General features: G+C 41.4%; 1 protein-coding gene across 3 annotated transcripts in view; it reads right to left on the reverse strand.

The window, feature by feature from the left end:
- The window catches only part of LOC124612413 (epsin-2-like), a 93,067-nt gene that overhangs the window by 58,064 nt on the left and 16,580 nt on the right, over positions 1-18,423 (reverse strand). Inside the window, exon 2 of one of the 3 annotated variants that reach the window (XM_047140611.1) lies at positions 14,340-14,411. The exons of the other annotated variants lie outside the window; for them this stretch is intronic. The gene's annotated coding sequence lies outside the window, so the exon portion shown is untranslated. The remainder of the gene's footprint in view (positions 1-14,339; positions 14,412-18,423) is intronic. 3 annotated transcript variants of the gene reach the window in all.

Here is an 18,423-nt window from a genome sequence, read left to right on the forward strand (position 1 = left end):
AATACCTATGCTATACCAATATTGACCTACTCATTTGGAGTAGTGAAGTGGAGTAACACAGACCCAGAAGCACTCAATACACTTACACAATCACAATGCCACAAATATAGAATACATCACATACATTCAGCAACGGAAAGATTCATATTAAGCAGAAAGGAAGGAGGAAGGGGATTTATTGACATAAAAAACCTACATTATGGACATATATCTAAAAACAAAGATGATGTGACTTACCAAACGAAAGCGCTGGCACGTCGATAGACACACACACACAAACACAAACATACACACAAAATTCAAGCTTTCGCAACAAACTGTTGCCTCATCAGGAAAGAGGGAAAGACGAAAGGATGTGGGTTTTAGGGGAGAGGGTAAGGAGTCATTCCAATCCTGGGAGCGGAAAGACTTACCTTAGGGGGAAAAAAGGATGGGTATACACTCGCACACACACACATATCCATCCACACATGTACAGACACAAGCAGACATATGTCTGCTTGTGTCCAATCTGAGTTTAGGATTTCATTACTGTTTAAGTCTGGTTTCGGCCAACTTTCTGTCCCTAGTACTATATGGGCATTGTGACCGTTCATTAATGAGAGCAGTTCTGGGACCTTTCTATAGATGCTCCTGCAGTTTACTATTAGCACACTAATACTGTTATTCCCTGTTACATTTTGCCTACTCCTACCTAGCCGTGTCTCGGGAGGTGTCTTGTCGGGCCTAGGGAGGGAATTCTCTAACCTAAAAAACCCACATTTGGACTCCACATGTACTCTGCTACCCTTGTAGCCACTTCCGGCGTGTAGTGCATGCCTGACCTATTCAGGAGGACCCTATATTTCTTCACATGATAGCGGAGGTCGAGAAATTTGCACCCCAGATCTCCGCAGAATCGTCTGAGCCTCTGGTTTAAGCCTCCTACTCGGCTCCAAACCAGAGGACCGCGATCAGTTCTGGGAACAATACTACAAATAGTTAGCTCAGATTCCATCCTGCAAGCAAGGCTTTCTGCCTTCACCAATTCTGCCAACCGCCTGTACGAACTGAGGATGACCTCTGAACCCAGACGGCAGGAGTCATTGATGCCGACATGAGCAACAATTTGCAATCGGGTGCACCCAGTGCTCTCTATTGCTGCCGGCAGGGCCGCCTCCACATCTCGGATGAGACCCCCCCGGCAAGCAGACAGAGTGAACACTGGCCTTCTTCCCAGACCATTCCGCTATCTCCCTAAGGGGGTCCATCAACCGCCTAACATTGGAGCTCCCAATAACTAATAAACCCCTTCCCCCGCGTGCCTGCTCGGACCTTGCCGAAGGAGCAGCCGCATGTCCACTCACAGGCAGAGCGGGCGATGCCACACGGCCAGCTTCCACATTGACCCTCCGCCTCGTGCGCTGCGAACGCTGCTGAACCCCCCACTCCCCTTGGGGAGAGGGTGGCCCAACCGCGCCCGGTACCCGCGAAGATGTCTCGACAGCAGGGACAGTGGGTGAAGCATGTAACACCTGGGGTGTACCATGCAACACACCAGACTCCCTACTGCCGCTACACTCCGAGGCAGCAGCCTGAAGACGGCTGACCACGGCCATCAACTCGTTCAGCTGTTCGCGAACAGTGGCCAGCTCCTCCTGTGTCCATACACAGCAGTCACACATCCTATCCATCCTAAGAAATTAATTTACTGTAGAGAGTTAATCAACTTTTAACTAGACTGCTAATTCATTTAAGGCGGCTGTTAGTTGACTAAACTGTGGTTGATAGACGCTTCTTGTAAAAAACCATGAAAATAGCACTACCTGTCTCTGGACTGTATTGAAAACAAACACTACTGGCACTATGATTGACTACAGGGACTCTCTCTGACTGTATTCAAAACAAACACAAAACCTATGGAACACTGTTACTAGCACTTGACAATTAAAGCTTCCTAAAAGCAAAAACACACAGAAGAAGAAGTGACAAGTAAGAAAAATACAGTTAATACTTCAATTAACGTAGCTCGCTGTGAAGCAGACGGCAGTTACGACGACACTGACACTACTGGTACTATGGCTGACTAAAGGGACATGCACAAGCTGTTTGTTGCGTTAATCAGACTCCAAAATCAATATGCTCCCTACGGGTATCAACCTGCTAAACCCTGTATGTTATCCGAGCACAACTAAAATCCGCAAAAAGTCAAAACGTTTGTAACACTTAACAGAGTCCGTGTCTCCTCACCATTCAGAAAGGACATCAGCAGTCACCAAAATAATCAACCTAAAAACACATTATCAATTAGGAATCACCATACACAGTGCTCTCAAATACCCTGGCTGACACTGTGCCAGACAGGTGAACTGCTATAGCCAAAGACAGCAGGACTGTCCTGTAAGAGTTACTCAACCATCATCAGGATGCCACTGCCCACTCACAATATACAGGACACCTGCAGGGACAAAGTGCAAGCCCTATCAGACCAGACACTTGTCACCTGTAAATACACTCACTCATCTTCAACAGCTGATCATGTCACACTAAAACCAGACCTGCCACCACTGCACTGCTCGACATTGTGACAAACGTGCAATTCTGCACTGCAGGAGACTGCACAGTGTTGGCCACTTTGGGGCCAGTTGCAAAATTCAGGAAGGGAGGGATCGGGGATGGTTATGTTTGGTTAAGTTTGACTATAACAAGGAGACAAACATGTCTGCAAATGGAAGCTGCTCCTCATCAGAGGGCAGAGCAGCACTGGGTGCTGTACAGTCTCCACAACACAGTAGCACACAACTTGCCATTTGGACTACAAGCAGCATATTAGCACAAGCCCAGTGTGGCACTAGCAGTCATTTGTGTTTGGTGGTGAACTACTGCTCTTGACTGTGTACAGGCTAAGGAGGTACTGTGGTTAGTGCTTGGCCGCTTAAAGAGACATACAGTACACAAACCAGAGAATTACTCTGGCTGTGAACCATGATTAGAATGGACCAGGTTTAGCAAGGATCTGTGCTTTGTTTCTAACAACCACACTGTCACAGCTACTCAGCCCTGTGTGTGTGTGTGTGGTGGGGAGGGGCCACTGTGCATATTTTCACCTATCCACCATCCATCACCTAGAAATGGCACAGTCACCGCCTGTCAGCAAATTGTGTTCATTATTACAACTCATGAACCATGGACCTTGCCGTGGGAGGCCGTGGGGAGGCTTGCGTGCCTCAACGATACAGATAGCTGTACCGTAGGTACAACCACAACGGAGGAGTATCTGTTGAGAGGCCAGACAAACGTGTGGTTCCTGAAGAGGGGCAGCAGCCTTTTCAGTAGTTGCAGGGGCAACAGTTTGGATGATTGACTGATCTGGCCTTTTAACACTAACCAAAACGGCCTTGCTGTGCTGGTACAACGAACAGTTGAAAGCAAGGGGAAACTACGGCCGTAATTTTTCCCGAGGGCATGCAGCTTTACTGTATGATTAAATGATGATGGCGTCCCCCATTCGGATCTCCGGGCGGAGACTACTCAAGAGGACGTCTCTATCAGGAGAAAGAAAACTGGCTTTATACGGATCGGAGTGTGGAATGTCAGATCCCTTAATCGGGCATGTAGGTTAGAAAATTTAAAAAGGGAAATGGATAGGTTAAAGTTAGATATAGTGGGAATTAGTGAAGTTCGGTGGCAGGAGGAACAAGACTTTTGGTCAGGTGAGTACAGGGTTATAAATACAAAATCAAATAGGGGTAATGCAGGAGTAGGTTTAATGATGAATAAAAAAACAGGAGTGCGGGTAAGCTACTGCAAACAGCATAGCGAACGCATTATTGTGGCCAAGATAGACACGAAGCCCACGCCTACTACAGTAGTACAAGTTTATATGCCAATTAGCTCTGCAGATGAAGAAATTGATGAAATGTATGATGAGATAAAAGAAATTATTCAGGTAGTGAAGTGAGACTAAAATTTAATAGTCATGGGTGACTGGAATTCAAGAGTAGGAAAAGGGAGAGAAGGAAACATAGTAGGTGAATATGGATCGGGGCTAAGAAATGAAAGAGGAAGCCGCCTGGTAGAATTTTGCGCAGAGCATAACTTAATCATAGCTAATACTTGGATTAAGAATCATGAAAGAAGGTTGTATACATGGAAGAACCCTGGAGATACTAAAAGGTATCGCATAGATTATATAATGGTAAGACAGAGACTTAGGAAGCAGGTTTCAAATTGTAAGACATTTCCAGGGGCAGATATGGACTCTGACCACAATCTATTGGTTATGAAATGTAGATTAAAACTGAAGAAATTGCAAAAATGCGGGAATTTATGGAGATGGGACCTGGATAAACTGAAAGAACCAGGGGTTGTACAGAGTTTCAGGGAGAGCATAAGGGAACAATTGACAGGAATAGGGGAAAGAAATACAGAAGAAGAAGAATGGGTAGCTTTGAGGGATGAAATAGTGAAGGCAGCAGAGGATCAAATAGGTAAAAAGACGAGGGCTAGTAGAAACCCTTGGGTAACAGAAGAAATATTGAATTTGATTGATGAAAGGAGAAAATATAAAAATGCAGTATATGAAGCAGGCCAAAAGGAATACAAACGTCTCAAAAATGTGATCGACAGGAAGTGCAAAATGGCTAAGCAGGGATGGATAGGAGGACAAATGAGAGGATGTAGAGGCTTATCTCACTAGGGGTAAGATAGACACTGCCTACAGGAAAATTAAAGAGACCTTTGGAGAAAGGAGAACCACTTGCATGAATATCAAGAGCTATTATGGAAACCCAGTTCTAATCAAAGAAGGGAAAGCAGAAAGGTGGAAGGAGTATATAGAGGGTCTATACAAGGGCGATGTACTTGAGGACAATATTATGGAAATGGAAGAGGATGTAGATGAAGATGAAATGGGAGATACGATACTGCGTGAAGAGTTTGGCAGAGCACTGAAAGACCTGAGTCGAAACAAGGCCCGCAGAATAGACAACATTCCATTAGAACTATTGACAGCCTTGGGAGAGCCAGTCCTGACAAAACTCTACCATCTGGTGAGCAAGATGTATGAGACAGGTGAATTACCCTCAGACTTCAAGAAGAATATAATAATCCCAATCCCAAAGAAAGCAGGTGTTGACAGATGTGAAAATTACCGAACTATCAGTTTAATAATTCACAGCTGCAAAATACTAACGCGAATTCTTTACAGACAAATGGAAAAACTGGTAGAAGCTGACCTCAGGGAAGATCAGTTTGGATTCCGTAGAAATGTTGGAACACGAGAGGCAATACTGACCTTACGACTTATGTTAGAAGAAAGATTAAGGAAAGGCAAACCTACATTTCTAGCATTTGTAGACTTAGCTTTTGACAATGTTGATTGGAATACTCTCTTTCAAATTCTGAAGGTGGCAGGGGTAAAATACAGGGAGCGAAAGGCTATTTACAATTTGGTACAGAAAGCAGATGGCAGTCATACGATTCCAGGGGTATGAAAGGGAAGCAGTGGTTGGGAAGGGAGTGAGACAGGGTTGTAGCCTCTCCCCAATGTTATTCAATCTGTATATTGAGCAAGCAATAAAGGAAACAAAAGAAAAGTTCGGCGTGGGTATTAAAATCCATGGAGAAGAAATAAAAACTTTGAGGTTCGCCGATGATGATGTATTTCTGTCAGAGACAGCAAAGGACTTTGAAGAGCAGTTGGACGGAATGGACAGTGTCTTGAAAGGAGGGTACAAGATGAACACCAACAAAAGCAAAATGAGGATAATTGAATGAAGTCGGGTGATGCTGAGGGAATTAGATTAGGAAATGAGACACTTAAAGTAGTAAAGGAGTTTTGTTATTTGGGGAGCAAAATAACTGATGATGGTCGAAGTAGAGAGGATATAAAATGTAGACTGGCAATGGCAAGGAAAGCGTTTCTGAAGAAGAAAAATTTGTTAACATCGAGTATAGATTTAAATGTCAGGAAGTCATTTCTGAAAGTATTTGTGTGGAGTGTAGCCATGTATGGAAGTGAAACGTGGACGATAAATAGTTTAGACAAGAAGAGAATAGAAGCTTTTGAAATGTGGTGCTACAGAAGAATGCTGAAGATCAGATGGGTAGATCACATAACTAATGAGGAGGTATTGAATAGAATTGGGGAGAAGAGGAGCTTGTGGCACAACTTGACTAGAAGAAGGGATCGGTTGGTAGGACATGTTCTGAGACATCGAGGGACCACCAATTTAGTACTGGAGGGCAGTGTGGAGGGTACAAATCGTAGAAGGAGACCAAGAGATGAATACACTAAGCAGATTCAGAAGGATGTAGAATGCAGTAGGTACTGGGAGATGAAGAAGCTTGCACAGGATAGAGTAGCATGGAGAGCTGCATCAAACCAGTCTGAAGACTGAAGACATCAACAACAACAATATTACAACTCTGGAGATTCCACTGTTAATCTCAATGGTATTGAAAGTTGCAGAACAACAGAAACAGGATATGCACAATACCAAGTTAAAGCATGCCCCCACTATCTATAACAGTGACATGTGTATGCATACACTGCAAAGAGAACTGGGGCCTTACAAACCCATCTCACTGGAATATTGCTGTTGTGGTCTTCAGCCAAAAAATTGCTATGATTAAGCTCTCCGCACAACTCTACCCTGTAGAAGACTTCATCCCTTGAGTAACTACTGTAACCCACATCTTTCTTAACCTGCTAATGCACTTATCTCTCTGTCTCCCTCTGCAATTTTACCTCCCACACTTCCCTCCAATACTGAACTGAGGATTTGTCGATATCTCAGAATGTGTCCTATCAATCAATCCAATCTTAGAATTTTGCTACACAACAAATTCCCTTTCTGCCCAATTGTATTCAGTATGTCCTCATTAGTAATGCAATCTACCTATCTAATGTTCTTCAGCATTTCTGAGTAGCATCACATTTCAAAAGCTTCTGGTTCACTAGTATTAAGTCTTAGTCATAGGACAGGGGAATTTTGTTAAAAATTCAGTAAAGGCACGGTTGGGCGAAGAAGTCTGGAGCCGCTGGCAGTGTGTGCTAATAGTCGGGCAGCCAGTAGGCCAGGCAGAGTAAACATGGCGCGGAGCTGCAGCAGTGTATTGCATGTACAATTTGTTTGAAGTGAAGCAACGGAGAGGCAGGGAACTGCAGCGTTGCTGTAAGTTATTACGATGTACGATGCAAGGCAGTAGGCCAGAGCCAGGTGTGACCCCTCCCATAGTTTCTGTCTCTCTCTGACACTACGTCATAAGCAAGGGAAAAAGCAGTATAAATAGTCAGGCACTTTTAGCTTGAGGGTGTGCCAGGTCAGTCGAAGAGTCGGGTCAGATCTGTGCTGGTCTACGCATATAGGGGCCAGTCTGGTAGCATAGTTGTAAATATTCTGTGTAAACCTGTACTTTGTTTCTATGTACTTGTTCAGCCTGTCTTCCGCCTCTGGGGATACAACATCGGGGCGGGACGGAACAGCAGCCAGGTACTTGGAGATTGCACGGTCTGCCTGAAGGAGGGCAAAGACAACGGTCTGCAGTGGGTCCAAGACGAGCCACATTTGCTTCCCACCTGGTGTACCGGGGTCTGGGAGAGGGTGCACTGCGGGAGGTGTGGCAGCGCTGCAGGAACGCCAGAGACGGCAGGAAATTGCATCGCGGCATGCCTAAGTCCACCAAGGGACCGGGACAAGTCGTGGAACGTTCTGTGGCAGTAAGGATAACATTTGTAGGATATTCTACATGATCATCACAACTGGGGAAATATTGATTGTCGAAGGTTGCCCAAGAGGAGTGACGCCTCCAGTTGGCCTTACAAAAGCTGCCATTTGGGTGTGCATATAGATGGGTTAGGAGTCAACAAATGGACAGCACAAGGGAAATGGTCGACTGAACATGTGTCAGAGAGCATGGACCACTTGAGACAATGGGCAAGCTGAGCAGTGCAGAAGGAGAGGTCCAAATGGGAACAGGAGTGCATGGAGTCTGAAAGGAATGTGGGTGCTCCCGTGTTGAGATAAATGAGGTTAACTTGGTTGAGAAGGTCAGCTAATAGAGCACCTCTCTGACAGGTTCTGGGAGAAACCCAAAGGGGATGGTGCACATTAAAGTCCCCGAGCAGCAGAAAGGGGTAAAGGAGTTGCCCAAATAAGCTGGAGGAAGTCTGCCATGATGACACCTAGTGACAGAGGGATGTAAACGGTACAAAGGGAAAAAGTGAAATGACTGCAACAGCTTGAAGCCAGTTAGTCACAGAGACAGTTTGACTATGAACGTCATCCTGGATGAACAGCACGACTCCCCCACAAGATGGAAAATGCTGTCCTTGCGCGGGGAGGGGGGGGGGGGGGGGGGGCAAGCAGACCGGACACAAATGTGAGAGGTCAAAGCAATCATGAGAAAGCAATTTTGTTTCGTAGAGGCAGAGAACAAGTGCATGCTGCCATTCTAAGCTGAGCAGTGCAGAAGGAGGGGTCCAAATGGGAACAGGAGTGCATGGAGTCTGAAAGGAATGTGGGTGCTCCCGTGTTGAGATAAATGAGGTTAACTTGGTTGAGAAGGTCAGCTAATAGAGCACCTCTCTGACAGGTTCTGGGAGAAACCCAAAGGGGATGGTGCACATTAAAGTCCCCGAGCAGCAGAAAGGGGTAAAGGATGCTGCCATTCTAAGAACAGCCGTAATTCCTAGCTGTTGAATCTAAGGTCACAAACATTCCATTGGAGGAGTGTCATGACGAAAGCGGAAGAGGGAAAAAATAATGGGGTGTTACCTCAGCAGCTGCCTAGTGCCAGCCTTCAGAGACTCATTGCGACAGGACTCAGAGACTGGAGGATCCTGCTCCACGAGATCTACAGAGATGACGGCATTCTCTCTGTCAGTCTGCACACTGCAAGGCAGAGAAACGGTTGACAGTGCCCAACGGCGACATGGAGGTTGGCTGTGTGATTTCTTGGAGCCTTTCCAGTTGGTGAGGAAGACTCAGACGTTTGTTGGCTGGAGGGATGTAGAAAATCTTTGCAGGACTATTCTTTCTGTCCTGCCAGATGTGTAGCAGGTGATTTCGCCCTGTGAGGCGAAAGTCTGGTGGCTTGTTGCACAGCTGGAGGAGACGGGCATGACATGACACGGGCGATTTTACAACTGCGGTACCGAATCTGAGGTCACATGCCTGCGTGGCCATGTCCTTTGTGGTGCGAGATGTAGCAAGGTCAGTACTGTAAGTGCCAGATGGTAGAAAGCAGGATTTCCAACTAGCCAACAACTTGCGAGCAACAGGGTAATGCCATTTTTCCTTCACCCAGATCTCCTGGACAGCTCGCTCATCAAGATACATGGGACAATCTCGGGAGGAGGCTGCACTCTACTGTTGCTGTTGCAATGGATGAAGCAGCGAGGAGGAGGCAGACAATCACCCTCGTGAGCATCCCTACCACACATGTTTTGAATATACGGTCAGACTGTGATAACTTTATAGCCTGCTTTGACCTTTGATGGAAGCACTACTCTATCTGGGCCTGGCCTGTACCAGGGGGCACATGCGAACCCTATATGTCAACCCAGACTTGGGAATTATGGATTACCCAGCCACCTGTTATGTGCCAGACGTGTGGACCGGCCTTCAGGAGGGCACAGGTAGGAAGAAGAAAAAGGGGAACCTCAAACGCTAAAGTGGAAGAAGGATAAGAGAAGGGGAACAAAGAAAGAGAAACAGGAACATAAAACAGTGGAGAGACTGTTCTGATGTCAGCTACTGAAAATGCAGAACACATTCCCAAAACATCCGAGACATGTTCCCCAAGGGAGGAGAAAAAGAATAGCAAGAAGCTAGATATGCAGCACACTAGGGACAAGATGCTGCAAAGGCTGGGGTACCTGTGGTAGCCAAGCACAAACCCACCAACCAAAGAGTGGCGAGCTCCCTAGGTGGGGGCCGGGAGGAACTTTAACCAGTGATTGTGTGTTTTATTGTAAGGTTGTGTCTACTATTACTTCCTGCTACTTCATGTAAACATAGATGCTTGTTTTTGGATGCGGTCTTGTTGTTAGCAGTGAAGTGATGAAGGAATTGCCATATTAGATTCTGTAACTGTGATATCGTCAACATCGGGTCCAAGTAATAGCAAAATAGCAAAAAAGACTACAATATATTTTTCAAAATAGAATTACAATATTTTAAAACTTAGGTTTGTGTATTCTGAAGAAGAGCCTATGTCTCAGTGTGTGATTTGTTACAAAACACTATCCAATGAATGCATCAAACTATCGAAACTTGAATGGCATCTATCAACTGAATATTCTCAATGTTCATGAAGGTCTCTAAATCCACAGTGGAAAAGCCTTCAAAACAGAACATACTTAGTACCAGAGTTTGTTATGAGCTATCTTATGTGCAAGGAGTGGACAGCCCACACTGTGGAAGAACAACTTAGTACACCCACAGCAAAAGTAATGAGTAATGGTTTGTTTGAAGCAAAATGTAAACAAATGACGTGAATACAGACTTTGCTGAACAAGCTAATTTATTTGCTTTTGGTTGTTGTGAGTTGAATGGCAAAACTAGAGGAAGACTGCTGTTTTGCCAGTCTTTTCCAACAAAAACAGCTGGAAAAGGTATTTTCAAATGTGTTGAAAGTTTATGTAAGAAAATTAAGTAGACTGGTCAGAGTATGTAGGTTTAACAACTAATGGTGCAAGTGCTAAGTCTGGTATTCATACTAGGGTCAATCCATATGAAGTGATCCAATGAGGGTTGCCTGACCATTTGTAAATATACTGATTTTTTTACATGTGGTTACCCTACAATTGAGAAGTTCAAAACAGTTTTAAAAAATTGACCTTGCACCGTTACTGAATAGTCGCCAATTTTATTTGTAAGTGCATGATGGTTTTTCAATTTGGAGATATTAGCGTTAATTTGACTATCTCCGCACCGGATTAAGTTACAACATCGCAATAGACATGAGTGTTTTTAGAAAAGTATCCTCTACAATATTGTTTATTATCCTATTTACAAAAGTAACCATTGAAAATTACCTTTAAAGTTTGTTACTGACAACTTAGAATATCCACTTTTTAGACCCAAAAATAACAGCCAAGGAGTGATTTACCAGAGTGGTCCCCCCCCCTTCCTAGTTAGATATCAAACTACTAGCCTTACGTAGAGCAAGAACACTGGCAAATGTTTCCTTAATCTTTTATATATTTTTTTTGTCTAGTTATATCTGGTGGGACTGAATATAAAATTGATTTTTTTTTTCACATTTTGTACAGCTATATGATGGCATAGTACTGTAAAAATTTCAACATTTATATTTGACTGTGAACAAAGATGTGAATTTTTGAAAACAGGAAATAATTCACATTATTTACACTAAAATTGTTATTATGGCTGTTGCCTATTTAAATGGTTGATTGCTTCATTACAATAAAATTTAGTTGTAACCTACATTTAGTCAACACTACCCTCCTATAGCGGGTTAGTATTATTTATTTTCACAATAAAATATTACACAATAGGAGACTTTGCTTTAGTTCTATGTTAAAAGAGTTGCCCATTTACATCTAGGTTTCTTCTTAATTAAGTAGGACATTATTACAAGTTGAAATTGATAAAAGTAAAATAACAAACATGTGAAATTTCTCTGTTTTCTCTTATTTTGTGCATTCTTACCACCCTGCAGGCCCAAGAACATGATTCAGAAATCTACTAGTGACAATGTTCGGATACCAATGAAAAATGTATTAAGGAAGGTTTCAATGCTTGAACTTACCATAGCAACAACCATGAGGTCTTATTCTGTATTACTAATGCTGTCTGAAATAAAGTATACCTAACAATCAGTACTAGGGTTAGGAAGCACCACACCTCAAAAGTATGTTAATTGAAAATATTTATTTTAAATCTGTCAAGATAATATAAATGTTTGGTTCAATAATGTTATGAAAAGGAAAGTTCCCACTCACCATATAGTGGAGATGCTGAGTCACAGAGAGGCACAACAAAAAGACTGCCACAAATAAAGCTTTCGGTCAGCGAGGCCTTTTTCAAAAATAGAACACACACACACACACACACACACACACACACACACACACACACACACGCGACTGCAGTCTCGGGCAACATTGAGTATGGCATCAGTTCCCCGAGACTGCAGTAATGTCAGCGCGTGCATGCGAGAGAGAGAGAGAGAGAGAGAGAGAGAGAGAGAGAGAGACTGCAATCACAATAGGTACATCACGCAACACTCAACAACGTCCCTAAAACCACAGACTAGTCAATCTGATTCTTCCAACATTTCGCAAATATCACCTGTCCTGAGTGCATCAAAGAGAAAAATTAAATTACATATCAACAGTTCTGATAATGATAATGTGTGTGTTTTGGTGGATTTAAATGTAGTGAGTAATCTTATCATGAGTAGTGTCCAATGCAAATACTGTGACAGAATGAACTGTGTAGAAATTTGTGAAGATGCAAATAGGAAAAGAGGTTCTGTGGCTAAGCTGAATTTGAACAGCACACTCAGTAGGACTTCAAAATTCATTCAGGGGTGGAAGGTTTTTGAAATGAATCTTAGGTTCGCATTTGTTATGCGGTGCTTAGGAAAGGGACATACAAGAGTGAGATCATTTGCTGTTTTCATGAATTTGCCAGCATATCCTGCAAAAGTTCTGTAGATATAACAGTATAATCCTAGAGGCACTGAAACATGTTTCTGAAGATTCTATAACAAGCTTCAGAGAAGTGCATTTCTGCTAATAATGGGTGTAAAGACATCATTGGCGCTTCTGATGGAACATAGCAGAAAAAAGGCCATTTGCACTGAATGATGTAGTACCTTCAACATCATTTGATACAGGTAGGGTGATAGATATTGATATACTTACAAAATATTGCCATGATTGCATGAATGGAGCCCATCTCACAAGTGTACTATAAAAATTATGATGGCAATAGAGGAGGCATGGAAGTGAGTGGAGTGGTGAATATATTTACGTAGTGGAAAGAGTCACGTGGGATTCAGTACGCAAAATACCTACTAGAAGATGGGGATAAAAAAAGCTTTTCTGAAAGTTAAGACAGCGTAAATCTTGCTGAATGTGTAGGCTTTCACAAAAGGCTGGAACCTAGACTGCGATAACTACGACAAGAGCCATCAGGAAGGAACTGTCAGACGGGAAAGCCAGCAAAGCAAGGCGAAGGTTAACAGTTGGTGAAATAGAAAAACTTCACACACAGTATGGCATGGCCTTAAGAGCTAACGCTGGAGATCTAAAAATGGCAGAGGAAGCCGTGTGGACCACTTATTTTTGCAAGTTGTATACGGAGGACAACCCAATACACGCATTGTGCCCAAAAGGTTTATATTCTTTGTGTGGATACCAGAGACAGGTTTCCAGAGAAGATGAATATAAACACAAACACTTCTTACTAGTAGCTGTGATGAAAGTAATAAAACTTGTATATAGAGACCTTGCAAGTGAAACATTACTCTGTAAGTGCCTACATGGCTGTACAAAAAACTCTAACAAAAGCTTCAACCAATGTATTTGGGAAAGGCTTCCAAAAACAATGTCTGTGGGTGCAAATACTTTTAAAATTGGTGTGCCTGTGCTGTTACTTGCTTCAACGATGGCACTCAAGCCAGGAAATTTCTTTTAGGTACAATGGGCAAAAAACCAGGAAACAATTGCTTTTTCTGCATTGCTACTCTTTGACCAAAAAGGTGTCATGAAATCTGAAAGAGACCTTCTGCAACTATCAAAATTTTAAAAAAATGTCAAAAAGTTTAAATAAGAAGAGAAAGCAGGACGAGGAGCCAGAACAGTCAAAGGATTATGAGCCTGGGGCATTTTAGCTATATGGGAACATTGCATTTAACTTTAAAGTGATTTTCCTGAAAACTGATTTTTATAACAACTTTAGATACCACAAAAACTTTAGTCCTAAGTTATTGCAATTTTCAGAAGTTGTTATATGTGAGAGGGTGAACCCAAAACTCTAGAATTATTAGTTTTGATGACGTATATTGAGAAATACACATGAAATTAATATTTTCAATGCACAGTAATTTCAAAATGCTGTTACAGACTCATATTTCAATTGAAAAATTTATGGAATTTAAGTCAGATATGTTATGTCTCAACAAAATCCAATGAACAATATTAACGGAATGTGTACTGAGGCACAAAATGGATTTTTTTTTTCATTAGAAATGTGTTAAAAGTTTAATGAATAAAAAATCTTAACTACTGGTAACACGAGATGTTACCATAGATTCTAATAAAAACTCTTGTTACCTGGTTGGTTGTGGTAGATGCTTAAATAACTAACCACCAACCTCACCTTAACTGTAAGTGCTCTTCTTTTGCCGCACTGACTATCGTTCACTCTACAGCAGCAATGTACATTAAGTTGCTGGAACAATAAAGTTTTCCACAAAATTGTGAAAGTGCACAGGACACACTCATTTTATAGAAGAGTCATCTGACATACGCAAATGGCTACAGATCTATGCCACTGATGTTAATTTATGTTTGTGCATTATGGTCTTTTAGGGGACCTAAAAAGCTCCTCTGTATGAATCAACTTGGTTTCCACAAACAGCAATTCTTTGAAACTCTTATCACCTTACTCAAACATGAACTCTGGAAGGTATTAAATATTAACTTCTATGTTGATGCTGTGTTAAAGAGGGCATTTAGAACAAATCTGCACTGACACCAAGTGAAAATATTTTCAACTTACACATACGAGACCTGTTCGCCAAGTGGACTTATGACATCCCAACAAAAAGGGCTCACAATGTTGTTCTTAAAAGTGAATAGTCTGACATTCAAGCAGGGACTAGTATATTGCCCCAAAACAGCTTAAAAGAGGAATGTATTGCACACAAATAAGCAGGAAGACCTTTTACTGTTTGACTGTGCAATTTGTATATATCACTGGGAAATCTTACTACTGTAAAATATTCCTGACTATGCTTTCTGAGTGTCCTAAAGTTTAATGACTCCACAAAACTAGTTTAGGAGATACCAGATAGATTCACAGCAACTAAGTCATCCATGGATGATGTAAACTACAAAACTCCTTCAATGGCGTTACAGAACTCGACACAGAATGGCAGCATGTTTCATATTTTATAGATTTAGAATGTGTGAGAACAGCTCTAAGTGTCCATAGAACTCTAATTAAAGAAGTTACAAAAGAGGCATTATGCTCCAAGGTGAAGTTTACTGACTAAATTCTGAGACTGCATCTTCCAAGAAGAATCAAATCATTAACTCCATGCCTCATCTATCTCAACAAATGACATTAAATGCAAAACTGGAGAATTCGAATTTTAGAGATTTACCAACGATCTTTCTTCTCTTTTACAATTTGCAAATTGCACAGGAGAAGGTGAAAGTAAGAGCTACCTGAAGTAACCTGTGCCACACTTTTGTAAGACGAGTTATGGAGTATAGATATGGATGTTTGATGATGACATGCGTATACTGATTAGGACAGCCTTAAGATATATAGAACAGCTTAGCAGCTGCTAACTTAACTCAATCTCACAGCAGTTCATACAGTGTAAACCCAGACAAGACAATGTTCTGCATCTCAGAATCAGATGTTGATAATTGACCATTTCAAATCATTAGCAAAAATGAGTTCTGTCAAGGTATTTTATTAATTTCATTTTGAACTTTGCAGCTCGCACACTATGTCGACTTGTAGAAGAATAAAAAGCAAGGTGGTTTAGGTTTAATGACTCTCTGATGATGCTGGTCACTGTAAGTACATCACAAGTTCAAATTGTGAAAGAATGGAGCAGCAAAACATGACACTGCTGTTTCAAAGAAACCATCTGTATTTGAATTAAATTATTCAGGGAAGCCATGGAAAAACTGAACTTGGATGTTTTAATGAAGATTTGAAATTGGCCCCTAAAAGTCTACAGAAAAAGGAAGGAGGGAACAAGAGGCTGTTTGAGGAGGACACGTGGCTTTGATTACATCATGTTCAGGTACAAAACAGGCTGTGTGTTATTTAAAGTAACAACTCCAACAGTTGCCGTAACTTAGGTAAACCTCACTACTTCTGAATGCAATCACTGGGCCACTTCTCTCCTACCTGCATAGCAGGAGGCTGATAAACTGCTCCCATTTTTTAAGACAGTAACAGCTAATGAAGTATTCACAGAGCAACAAAATTAAATATGGACACTATATGACAGTAACAATGTAAATCTAGCCAATCTCTTGTAATAACAAATGATTTGCCACATGCAGTTGATTCAAAGAGGCAACTATGAAATCAACTGCATACTGTGGTCATTGACAAAGCTTCAGCATGTCAGAGTTCCCGATGTGGCTTATTGCCACCTGCATTTCTGCTGCTGCATGACAATGATATCTTATTATCTGCTACCTGAAGGGTTTCCATGTGTTTGGCAGTTTTTTTCAGGTGGTTAATTTTCAGACCATGGCCATAAAAAATAGTACAATGCTATGGTCAATGTTTAAAGGTATAAGGAGTGAGATACAAGAAGTTTGGATAGTATCTCTATTAGCTTTGTTGTTATTGAAAACATACTTCATTTTTCTATTAAAAACCTTATAAACAAAAGATAAAATGTGACCTAAGAGATTTAAACAAACAGGCATACCGTCTGTGTTATATAACTGCATACCCTTGTCGAAACAGTAATGAGTCACACACAGAGTAAATGAAGCCTCCAAGTTCTTTAAATACAGTGGTAACAGTTTACCAGCAAGCAAAATAAATAATAATTGATGACAGTACAGAATGCCGCTGTAAATAAACAAAACAAAGTTTTTCTGAAAAGCAGTACAGTTACTCTGATGAATACTTATAGTATTAGTGATTATTTGCTGGTGTGGCAGAGAGACACTGCATAACAATTTCACCTCTTCCACGATTTCCTTACTGTTTTATTTTGAATGGATGAAAATTATTTATAATATGCTCTGCAGTACGCTGTGTATAAACAACAGGGACGAGGGAATTTTTGGAAAAATTGCATTACTGCATTACTTCTACTCATTTTTGAATGAGTCACGTTACATGAAGGCAGCATTTTTGCACTCTGGCTCTATTTACTTAAATCCATTCTCCGATCCACAACTACTTTCACTTTTTTAAGCCATTATTCAGTTGTGGAACAGAAAACAAGTCAAAAAATACTACCTACACGAAAGCAATGCTATGTTGATCACTAGGAAGATGTTACATTACAGCTTACCCCACCTGGCACTTTTTATAGTTTTTGTGATTCCACAGGAATATTTTGAGGCTCTTCTATTACATAAACGACATTACTGATTTTACCTTGAAAACTTAATATACTTTTCATTATAAGTGAATAAGTAGTAAAACAATGGTAACAATGAACCTACACCTTAGATTGCTGTACAGTTTAGTGTTGTATCAAAAGGAAATTAAGATGAGGAATCTATAAAATTTGATAGAATTGCTGTTCATCACTTACACTTCAGGAGGCTTACCAATGTACTATCTTTGACACCTCTCTCTCTCTCTCTCTCTCTCTCTCTCTCTCTCTCTCTCTCTCTCTAATCCTCACAACGAGTGTGTCCCTCTCATCAACATCCAGAGGATAGGGTGAGCTACTCTTCCTTTCTAAACTTCCCTTGACAGGTGTCCAGCGATCAGTCATTTTCAAATTCAACAACTTTTCCAGGTTTTTCAACTTAATTTTTTTTCAGATTACTTTTGTATTAAATTTAACACTAACATATCCTTTTTCAAAGTATATATTGACGATTAGTAAAATATCCATAATTAATTACATGTGTCTTTATAACAATGAAAATAATCAATTTTTGACAGTAAAATGTAATTGGATAGATAAAAAAAATCTATTCACCAAGTGGCAGCAGGTCTTTCCTTCTCATCCCGTCTGGTAAGTCTCCCCGACCTGGGGATCTGCGCGACTTTTCCAAAATCTACCCCTTTCCCTGAAGCGCTCTTATCCTTTACTTTCACTGCGTCTCCTTCCCCTTCAACCCTTCTGCCAGAAGGAGCCAGTGGCTCCGAAACCTTGCATACATAAAACCTTTTCTCATGTGTGTGTTCTCCTGCCACCACTTGATGACTAGGGCTATAGTATAAATACTGGGGGCCCTGTAGTATAAATAATAGATATGAATTAAAATATTGAATGCTATATTTTCAAACTAAGGAAACTCCAGGCAGGAATGTCAACAATGTAGGAAAGGACTGATTGCTACTTACTGTAAAAAAGGCATCTAGTTGCAGACAGGCAAGATTAAAAGACTCACATACACCTTTCAGCCACAGCCTTCATAAGTAAAACACACACACACACACACACACACACACACACACACACAAGCGCGCGCGCACACACTGACACCAACTCCATCATATCGGATTGGAATGC

Source organism: Schistocerca americana, chromosome 4 (assembly GCF_021461395.2).
Source record: "Schistocerca americana isolate TAMUIC-IGC-003095 chromosome 4, iqSchAmer2.1, whole genome shotgun sequence".
Lineage (NCBI taxonomy): Eukaryota > Metazoa > Arthropoda > Insecta > Orthoptera > Acrididae > Schistocerca > Schistocerca americana.